Below are 11,815 nucleotides of genomic sequence, written 5' to 3'. Positions count from 1 at the left end.
ATAGGCTGCAGGACTCCACCTGGTCGCTGATGTTCTGCCTTGACCCTCTAACAGGTGAGGCAGATGCTAACATATCTGGCGATGTCTCGCTTCATCCCGAGCCACCAAAAATGGTTCTTCAGGTCTTGGTACATTTTGGTGGAACCTGGATGCATCGCATAGGGAGTCTTGTGAGCCTCATCTAAAATCTGTCTCCGTAGCTCCTCCTGATCTGGAACACAGAGTCTGTCACCAAAATACAACACCCCACTATCGGACACTCTGAATTCTCTACTTTCTGATTCTGCTAGCCCTTGCTTGATTTTCTGAATTTCAGGGTCCTGCTCCTGAGTTGACTGAACATCACCAAGCAAGGTAGACTCTAAGGTCATAGTAGAGAGCTGTCCAACGATGAGTTCAAGACTGAAATCTACGATCTCCTTCTGTAGGGGCGGTGACATGGCTGTAAGAGATAATAAGGTAGCACTGGATTTTCTGCTAAGTGCGTCGGCCACCTTATTGGCTTTCCCTGGATGGTAGAGGATATCCATTTCGTAGTCTTTGACCAGCTCAAGCCATCTGCGCTGTCGCATGTTCAGATCCTTCTGAGTGAAGAAGTACTTCAGACTTTGATGATCTGTATACATTCTGCACTGAGCTCCATACAAGTAATGTCTCCAAATCTTGAGAGCGAACACCACTGCTGCAAGCTCAAGGTCATGAGTAGGGTAATTCTTCTCATAGTCCTTGAGTTGTCTGGAGGCATAGGCTATCACCTTGTCATTTTACATCAGTACTGCTCCTAATCCCAATTTAGAGGCATCACTATATATATCAAAGCTGTCTGTATTTTCTGGTAGAGTCAGAATAGGTGCACTGGTTAATCTCCTTTTCAGCTCGTTGAAACTGTTCTCGCAGTCCTCTGTCCACTGAAATTTTTTGTTCTTTCTGGTAAGAGCTGTCAGTGGGGAGGCTATCATGGAGAAGTCTTCTACAAACTTTCTGTAATATCCTGCTAATCCTAGAAAGCTCTTGATTTCGCTGGCGTTCTTAGGTCTCTTCCAGTTACTTACTGCTTCTATCTTGCTGGGATCTACCATAATACCATCCTTTGAGATGATGTGACCCAGGAAGGACACCTGATCTAGCCAAAATTCACATTTCGTGAACTTGGCGTATAGCTGGTTCTGCTGAAGGGTCTGCAATACTGTCTTCAGGTGCTCTGCGTGTTCTTCCTGAGTTCTGGAATAGATAAGAATATCATCGATGAACACGATAACGAACTTATCTAAATATTCCCTGAATATCCTGTTCATGAGGTCCATGAAAGTAGCTGGAGCATTTGTCACGCCGAAGGGCATGACTACGAACTCGTAATGTCCGTATCTAGTCCTGAATGCTGTCTTGGGTATATCCCCTTCCTTGACTTTCACCTGATGATAACCTGATCTGAGGTCTATTTTAGAGAACACTGCTGCTTCCTTTAGCTGATCGAACAGGTCGTCAATTCTGGGAAGAGGATACTTGTTCTTGATGGTAACTTGGTTCAACGCTCTGTATTCTATACACAGGCGCATGCTCCCGTCCTTCTTCTTCACGAACAATACTGGCTCTCCCCATGGTGAGTGACTAGGGCGTATGAAGCCTTTGTCAAGTAGCTCCTGTCATTGCTCATGAAGTTCCTTCAGTTCTGCTAGAGCCATGCGGTAGGGTGCTTTGGAAATAGGGTTGGTACCGGGAATGAGCTCTATTTCAAATTCAATCTCCCTGTCTGGTGCTAGTCCTGGTAACTCTCCAGGGAAGACTGCTGGGTAGTCACATACGACTCGGACCTCTGCTAGCTGTGGGTCCTTATCCTGACTGGTACTGACTACGTGTGCTAAAAATACCGTACACCCTGAATCCATTAATCTCTGTGCCTTCATAGCTGAGAGAAACCTCTTGGCCTTTCTCTTTAGTTCTCCGACGAACTCGAACTGTGCTTCTGCTTCAGGTTGGAATATGACTTTCTGTTTACGACACTCTATAGAAGCGCCGTATCTGATCAGAAAGTTCATTCCAAAGATAACGTCATAGTCGGTCATCTCTAGCACTATCAGATCACAAAAGAGCTCTCTGTCTGCTATAATGACCGGCACTGCTCTGAGCCAGTGCGTGGATGCCATGATCTCTCCTGAAGGTAGTGCCGTCAAAAACTGACCACTGAGTACCTCTGAGGGTATTTCTAATTTTTCGGAAAACATCCTGGCTATATATGAATGGGTTGCCCCAGTATCAAATAGAACAGTAGCACTATGCTGTAAAATGCTAATCTGACCTGTGACAACTGTCGAGGCATTAGCTATGTCCTCTCTGGTGAGTGAGTAGATCCTCGCATTCGCCATAGCTGGAGGGGCTTCTAATCTGCCCTGGCTGATAAGTGGACCTTCTAGAGCGGCCTGCATCTGATATAACTGAGCTGGCTGGCCTGCATACTGAATCTGCTGTGGCTGAGGAAGACCGGTCTTGTTCGGGCACTGCTTGGCCATGTGCCCTTCTTGTCCACATTCAAAGCATCCTCGTGTGCCCTTGCGACAAACCCCTGTGTGGAATTTCCCACAAGTAGCACACTTTGGATAACTGGGTCGCTTGCTAGATGGTCCTCCTTTTGGGTCACTCCCTGATTTGTGCTTGCTGTTGGAGTTCCCTTTCCACTTAGAGCTGTGGCCTTGCTGTTTTTAAGTGTGAGAGTTTCCTTGGCCTTTGGACTCTGAGGAGACTTGCTTCTGCTGCTTCATGCTGTTATGGTAATGCTCTGTGGTCAAGGCACTGCTCACTAACTCCTCTGTGGTTTATGGCCTATGTATGCCACCAGCCACGTTCACTGCTATCTCTGGCCTCAGTATCTTGAGCATCAACCGGATCCGTTCCTTCTCTGTGCTGACTAGCTCTGGGCATAGACGAGCCAACCTGTTGAATTTCTTCACGACTTCCTTAACTGAAAGGTTGCCCTGATGAAACTCAGTGAACTCGTCGTAGTGGCGGTTTGTAACCCGCATGTGAAAGAACTCCTCAAAGAATTCTTTCTCAAAGTCTGCCCATGTCATCTGATTTACTGGGCGCTTCGCTCTGATTCTCTCCCACCACATACGTGCATCTCCCGTCAGACAGAAGGAGGCGGACTTCACCTTCTCATGTTCTGGCTAGTCCAGAAGCTCCTTCGTACTCTCCAGTATTTTGAACCATGCCTGAGCATCCCATGGTTCACTGGTGCCTGAGAAGTTCTAGGGCTTGACTCTCTGCCACTGGATCAAATAGGCTTCTCTCTTTACCTCTACTGCTGCTGGGACTACTGGTGCCGTAGGCTGGATTGGTGGAACCTCTAAGACCACTGGAGTCGTCAGATTCGGTTCCGGGGTGACTGTGGGGGTATTCTATTGATTAGCCCTGAGGGTGGCTATCTCCTGTTGCTGTTCAGCTAGCTGCTGCTGTAACTGAGCCACTAACGCTGTAAAGTCTGGGGGAGGCACTGAACTGCCTGCCTCATGCTGGGGCTCAGTAGTTGGTGTCCTTCTAGCTGGGCGTCCTCGTGTCATTTCTAAAGACATGGAGGACAGGACATGCATAACTAATACAATTATAATTGTATAACTATTGCTATCATGTTATATACTATCACATACTAACATGCATCAGATATCTATAAACATGAGCTATAACAAGAAAGCAAGCTACATAAATAAAATAGAGGTATTCTTACTTGGAAGCTGCAGATCAATGCTGATGTGTGTGTAGGAAGTATGGAACACTGCTCTGATACCACTCTGTAACGACCCGCCTTCTACTACTAGGCTGTAAGGCTGATCGCTACAGTTATGCTGTGCTGAGCTGTGCGGAAACTGAACTAATTTAAAATTTTACTAACTGATTTACTGTACAATCTGAACTTAACGTTCTAGGTGTACCTAGGAGTTGTACACATGCTAGGGAAGAGAACCTATGCCTCTCGGCTGTCAGATCGATCCCGTGATCGATCCAGCTTGATACTGGCACGGAAGGAGGCTCTGGATCGGTCGGCTGACCGATCCAGGAGCTGTATCGCTTCTGTATGCTTCTGGATCGGTCTACCGACCGATTCAGGAGTACCCTGATCGGTCGGCACGATCGATCAGTGGCTCACTGATCGGTCGGCTGACCGATCAGTGAGCTTCGGTGCCCACTGTTCGCACCTGGATCGGTCGACTGACCGATCCATAAACCTTCTGTTCGTGACTGGATCGGTCAGCTGACCGATCCAGTGGCACCAACTACTCCATGATCGGTCTGTGGACCGATCAGGGTTGCTGATTTCGAATCAGAACCCTGATTTCAGCACTCTGGCGTGCCAAAACCTCACACAACAATTCTAAAATCAATTGGAATGTATTCTACCAACTATTAACCAACATTCTAACATAATTACTAACAAACTAAATAAATCTCCCATGGTTTAAACATTCTAAGGTCAAAAAAATGCACGAAGGAAGAAATACTAAGAATTCAACTATTTAAGCTTGCTAAAACCCCTGAGGATCTTTTATTCCAGTTCCTGCCACACACATCATCTTTGCATTGAACTCCAGCTTCCTCTGCTAGTTCATTTTCCCTTTACCTTTATCTGCAGTATAAGGAAAGTAGAATCTGTAAGCTTAAAGCTTAGTAAGAAACCAACTACCTCACTAAAACATGCAACGATGCAAACATGCTTTTAAAGAATGCTATTTGAAAACATGTATTGGCATGGCATACTATGGTTGCAAGCATAAACTGAAATAACTGAACATGTAAGCTGAAACATGGCATAGAAAGCTAATCACATAGAACAATAATAGAGAACTAAGCTAACTGAAGCTAACCTGAAGCTGAAATCAAACTCAACTAACATAACTGATTTTATGAGTTTTGAAAAACTAATAGCATAGTAGATCAAAATAATAATCATGTACTGTTGGGCCCGGCAACTGTACTTACTGTGCGCACATCCCTAACTAAACCCAGGATTGCAAGTTCCGAATCTAGTAGGGTTTACTAGGTTAGCTAAACCTAGGGACGACTATGGGAGCCCAACCCAAATGGATATCTAATCCAGTACAGTGCCACTGAAAAGTAAAATACTGAAATAGCTAATACTATTTTGCTGAATCTAGGTTATCTGAACCTAGAACTAGGTTGTCTGAACCTAGAGGCGACTGTGGGAGCCCACCCATTTGGACATCTAGTCTAATAAAAGCTGAAATAAAAACTGATCATGCTAATTAACATGTTCTATGGCATTTACCTAAATGCCCACTGTATCATAAGGTTGTGCTAGACATTTCGTCGAGCATTTGGCACTCCCTAACTCTCCTCTCGATCAGGGAGACCACCTCTAGGCACCCAGCAGCGTCTAAACCCCTATCTACAGAGGATACACATGCTCGGCTCATCCAGAGATGCTCACTAATCCCTAAATCTGTGAGAAGAGTTAAAATACACCCTACATGCTGACAAAATTCAATAAAACTAATCTAGTGCATAAAAGAAAACACGCGAGAGCTACTTATACTGCAGGTGAGGGGTTTCTTACCTTGTGTGCTAGATTTCTTACAAATCTACTCGCTAGAAATTCCGGTGGAGACGACTTCTCGACGATTCACTCGCGTCCACGTGCTCTACTCGCGGAGGGGAACGTCCTTGTGCTGAAATCGTCGCCGGAAAGTCCTCCTATGGCCCTAGGGGTGGAACCCTAGGTGGCTGGTGGTTGGCGCCGAGACAAGGAGAAGAGAAGGAGGGTTGCGGCGTGGCTAGGGTGAGATCTCGGTGGAGAATTCCCGAACCAAAGAAAAAATAAACCAAACCCCACTTAAATTTCCTATTTATATTAAGTGGGTATTTCGGCCCAACTTAAACTTAAATATAAATGTTCCCCTTCTCTTTCAGCATGACCTTGCTGGGTTTAACTGATTACCAGAATTATCCGTAAACCATAGGTCTCGGGTTCAATTCCCGCCTAAGCTATTTTGCGGTTCTAATTATTTTTGCTACTTCCGCTATTCTAAAAAAAATTTCGGAAAAATATCTAAAAATTCCAGAAAAATCATAGAATATTTCTAAAATAGTTTTGAGAATTTTCGGGTGTTACAAGTTGAAACCTATTTAGTGGTGTTATCTACTAGAACCTGGAGTGTAGATACAGATGTCATTAATCATGTCCGTAATTCATTGCAGGGTTCCAGGAAACCCGACAACTAAATGAAAATTAAAACACCGTCCACATGGGCACTACTGTAAAAATGGTAGTTGTTGTAGTGGGAGATGTTTATCTTTTGATAAGAATAAAACATGAATTTTTGAGTAATTGTCTTTACGCACCAAGTTTAGAAAGAACTAGTTTTCAGTTTCTAAACTATTCAAAGAACTTGATATTCTATCTCTTTTAATAACAAAGTTGTTATTAAGAAAAAGAGGGAAGTTATCTGTTCTGGTACATTAGTTGACAATTTATAAATCCAATAACTCTCATGATGCAACAAATGGAAATTAGTAACACATCTTCTAACTCTAAGAGAAAGTAACCTTCGGAAATGAGCCAATTATATTTTTGGCATCTAAGGCTAGGTTATATTAACTTGAGTAGAATTCATTGGTAGCTGATGAACTTTTGGGTTCATTAGTAGTGGAAATCTTTCCAACCTGCGAGTCTTACTTGGAAGGAAAAATAACCAAGAAGCTTTTAAGTCTAAGGGGTATGGAGTCAAAGATATGTTGAAATTGGTTCATTCTGATTTGTGTGATCCTATGACTATCCAGACAAGAGGTAGTATTGAATATTTTGTCTATTTTATAGACAACTATTCAAGATACAAATAAATTTACTTAATGTACCGCAAGACTAAGTACTTTGATTAGTTCAAAGAGTATAAGGCTGATGCGGATAAATGTTAAAGTAAAAGTCACTATGGTAAGATCGTAGTGGCAAGTACCTCTTGGGAGAATTTAGGAGTCACTTATCAGAAGTAGGGATTCAATCCCAACAAACTGCACCTGGTACACCCCAACAGAATGATGCAGAAAAAGGAAGGTATAGGACTCTTATGGAAATAAGTAGATTGATGAGTTATTTAGAATATTACCAAAATCATTTTAAGGATATACTCTGGAAACGAAAATGAATATAGTACCTTCCAAAGATAGAACTCTCTACTCATATAGAATTGCTGAATAGGCATAAGCCTATTTCGAAGCATATTCGGATTCGGGTAGTTCAGCACATATGCAGAAGAGAGACAATGATAAGTTGGATAGGAATTCACTTGTTTGTGGGTTATCCTAGAGAAATAAAAGTAGGTTTATAGTCTTAAAAATCAGAAGGTCATTGTTAGCGTCAATGACTAATTTTTAGAAAAGGACTATGTAATAAACCATATGCCCATAAGAAAATTTGTTCTTAAGGAAATAATAAAAGACATGTCTAATCTAGTACCAACTGTACAAGATGAGATACCACAAGGAAACTGCAACACGTATTACAAATGATACACAATTGCAGAAAGTGCCTTGTCATAGTGGGAGGGTTGTTAGGCAACCTAAAAGGATTCATGTTTTGGGAGAGTTTTTGGACTCGATCCCTGGAGGACATGAACCTGATCTCCGGACATATGACGAAGCACTCCAAGATAAAGATGCAACATCTTGGCAAAGAGTAATGAATAACATAATTAGAATATATGTATTCTAATAAAATCTGGAAGCTTGTAGAAACACCAAATGGTGTAAAAGCCTTTGGGTGTAAAAAGGTCTATAATAGGAAAAGAGGGATAGACAGGAAGGTAGAAACTTTCAAAAGCAAGGCTAGATGAAAAAGGAAACTTTTTCACTGGTAGCCATGCTTAAGTCTATCCGGATTCTTTTATCTATTTGGCAAGTGGATGTCAAGACAGCATTCCTTAATGGAAGTCTTGAAGAAAGCATCCATATAAAGCAACCAGAAGGGTTCATTGTAAAGGGCTAAGAGCATCTTGTGTGCAAGCTCAATCAGTCTATGGACTGAGGCAAAGCTTCAAGGTCTTGGAACATCCAGTTTATCAAAGTAATCCAGACCTATGGATTTATTGAGTAAACGGATAAGTCTTGTGTATACAAAAGGTATGATGGAAACGTGGTGGTGTTTCTTGTACTATACGTAGATAACATTTTTGGTAGTTGGAAACAATATCAAAATGTTGTCAGAAGTAAGGGTATGGTTGTCCAAATAATTCGATATAAAGGACTTGGGAAAATATATATATATTTTTTGAGATCAAAGTAATAAGGGATCGCAAGAAAATATATATCTATATATATATATATATAAAACTTATCCCAAGCTTAATACATCGAAAAAATCCTTGCTCGTTTTTAGCATGCAAAACTCCTAGAAAGGTTTCTTACCTTTTAAGCATGGAGTGTCTTTATTTAAAGAGATGCCCCCGATGACATCAAAGGAGATTGAGGACATGTAGGTAGTTTTTTATGTTTCGGCAGTTAGACAACCTAATGTATGCTATGCACGAGATCAGAAATCTGTTTTGCCAAGGGCATAGTTAGCAGATATCAAAGTAACCCTAGACAAGGACATTGGACTGCAGTAAAGCATATATTAAAAGTACCTTAGAGGCACTAGAGATTATATGCTAGCTTACAAGGCAGTTAATTTGGTTCCTGTAGGTTGCACGGATTTTGACTTCCAATCGGATAGGGACAATAATAAGTCGACCTCGGGGTTTTGTGTTTACTTTAGGAGGAAAAGTCATGACTATGGAAGAGTGATAAACATAGGTGTTTTTCTGGACTCCACCATAGAAGCTGAGTATATGGCAAGCCTCTGAGGTAGCCATAAAAGCTGAATAATTTAATAACCTCAAGATAGACTTAGATATGATTTCTAGTTTGTCCAAAGATTATTACAATTTATTGTAATAATAATGGTGCAGTAGCAAACTCGAAGAAACCATGAGTCTATAAGGCAAGTAAACACAATAGAGCACAAGTACTACCCAATACCAGAAATTATATAACGAGGAGAAGTTGTTGCCGCCTAGATTGCATCAGATGATAACCTAAGGTCCTTAAGGCAAGAGCTTTTTGAAAGGCAAGAGAATCAGATGTATGGCAGCAGATATGGCAGCTTAGTCTTTTAGTATAAGTGGGAGATTGTTAGAATGTATACTAAAAGCCTAGCTTTTGGTATAAAATATTTATCTAGAAATAAGAATCACATTGGTCAAATGTCTACATTTGTGATAAATATAGTTGTTCAATTAATTTATATTGTAGATAACATGGTGTGTGGTGTCACACACAGAAGATCATGTTATCAGTACCTTATAAGTTATAAACAGTAGCTCACGACCATGATGGAAAGGAACAAACCATTGGAAGGTCGTAATGTAATTAGGTGTTAGTTTATCTTAACTATATAACTACACTAGTGCACTAAGAGTGTATTGAGTAGGACCATTAGAGGTCGTTTCTTTTATACTGACTTTATAAAGGAACAAAGACCTCAGTTATTATGGAAGTGTGTGCTCTTAATCCTAATATAATAACAAGCACATATATTTGATATTTATTTCTTTAATTTATCAATGGGTGAGATTTAGTTCGATGAATCAATAAGCCCGATAAGTTGGGAAATGATATCACTTATAGTGTGTATTGTTGCTTATAGAAGGAAACTGTGTCCTAGTAATCTAGGTTGAGAATGTCCCCAAGAGGAGCTCATAAGAATTGTCATGTTAAACCCTGCAGGTGGACTTAGTCCGACATGACGATGAAGTTGAGTGGTACTACTCTTGGAGCTAGATATTAATTAAGTGAGTTGTCAGTAACTTACTTAATTAGTGGACATTTGTTATCTTAAACACAGGGAGACTAACACACTCATGATAAGAAGGAGCCCAAAATGTAATTTGGGATTGGTGCGGTAGTTCAATAATAGTTCTTTAGTGGAATGAATTATTATTGATAAAATTAAGTTGTGTGTTCGGGGCGAGCACGGGATGCTTAATTTTATCTGGAGACCAAAACCAATTCCTCCTCTCGGTCCCTATCGTAGCCTCTAGTATATAGAGATTTATACCCACCTTCTTACCCATCCAATGGGGCCGGCCAAGCTAGCTTGGAACCCAAGCTAGGGCCGACCAAGACCAAGTGGATGAGCCATGTAGGTGGCCGGCCACTAGAATATTAAAAAGGTTTTTTATTAAAATTATTTCTTATGTGGATATCATGATTTTAAAAGAGAGTTTAAAAATTAAAAATTTCCTTTTATAGCTTTCTACAAAAGATTAAGAGAAGAGATTAATCTCTTTCCTTATTTGTAGTTTAAAAGGATGGTTTTAATTTTTGGTAAAAACTTTCCTTATTTGTAAATCATCTACATGTTTAAAAGAGAGTTTAAAATTTGAAATCTTTCCTTATTTGTTGATTAAAGGAGGATTTTAAATTTTAAGAAAACTTTCCTTTTTAATCATGTTCATGATTTAAAAGAAAGTTTAAAATTAAATATTCTCTTTTATAAGTTTCTACAAAAGATTAAGAAAAGATTTGATATCTTTCCTTATTTGTAGATTAAAAGAGATTTTAATTTATAGAGATAACTTTTTTTTATCCACATGTTTAAAAGAAAGATTTTAATTTATTAAATTTCCTTTTTATAAACCAATCATGAAGGGATAAAAATTATTGAGAAATTTTTATAAATTTCCTGAAGCAAATAAGGAAGTTTTAATTGGTGTTTAAAATTTTATTTGCTTGGAGATTTTATGGTGTGGCCGGCTATTGCAAAATTGAAAAGAAAATTTGTTTTTAATTAAATAAATTTTCCTTTTCAATGGCAAAAGAATTAAGGAAGTTTTTATTAAATTTTCCTTATTTGCCAAGACCAAAGATTATAAAAGAGGGGGTAGAGGAGGCTTCAAGGCTAAGGACTCTATTCTATTTTTCTCCCTCTTTTCCTTGGTGTGGTGGCCGGCCCTTCCCTTTCTCTTCTCTCCTCTTGTTGTGGCCGAAATCTATCATCTCTTGGAGCTTGGAGGATGTGGCCGGATCAAGGAAGGAGAAGAAGGAGAGAAAGCATGCATCCCTTGGAGCTTGGTTGGTGGAAAATTCTTCATCCTTTGAAAGTTCTTGTGCTTGGCCGAAACTTGAAGGAAGAAGGAAGAAGGTGCCTAGGTGGTTCTCATCTCGGAAGATCGTTGCTCACACAACATCCGAGGTTAGAAGAGGAATACGGTAGAAGATCAAGAGGTTTTTCTAAAAGGTATAACTAGTAATTTTTCTTTCCACATCATACTAGTTATTTTTGGAAATAATACTAAATACAAGAGACATACGATTCTAGTGTTTCGAATTTGTTTTCGATATAATGTTCTTTTGTTTTTCTTTTCCTTGTGATTTGATTGTTCTTTTCGGTTAACCTAAAGTTATTTTAGGAAATTAAATATTAGCTTTCCATAAAAGGTTTTGTCTAGTCGGTGGTGGTTGCTCCCATATCCAAGAAGGCCATGTGCCTCGCCACGTCAGTACTGGGAACCAATTATGGAAATTAATATTTAATAGAATTAATAACTTAAGGTGATTTGGGTCGAACGTGTTATTTTCCGCAGGAGATCCAAGTCAAAACCTAAAAGAACAAATAGATTAAGTTTTGGATCAAACGTGTTAAGTTCCGCAGGCGATCCAAAATTTAATTTAAAAGAACACATGGTAGCTAGGAAAAGGTTCAGACCTTTGTACAAAATTTTTGTACAGTGGAACCTCTAGGTTTTCCGAGTAGCAACCAACAAGAAACTTATTT

Source organism: Zingiber officinale, chromosome 1A (genome assembly GCF_018446385.1).
Source record: "Zingiber officinale cultivar Zhangliang chromosome 1A, Zo_v1.1, whole genome shotgun sequence".
NCBI classification, from domain to species: domain Eukaryota; kingdom Viridiplantae; phylum Streptophyta; class Magnoliopsida; order Zingiberales; family Zingiberaceae; genus Zingiber; species Zingiber officinale.
This window is presented reverse-complemented; position numbering follows the sequence as displayed.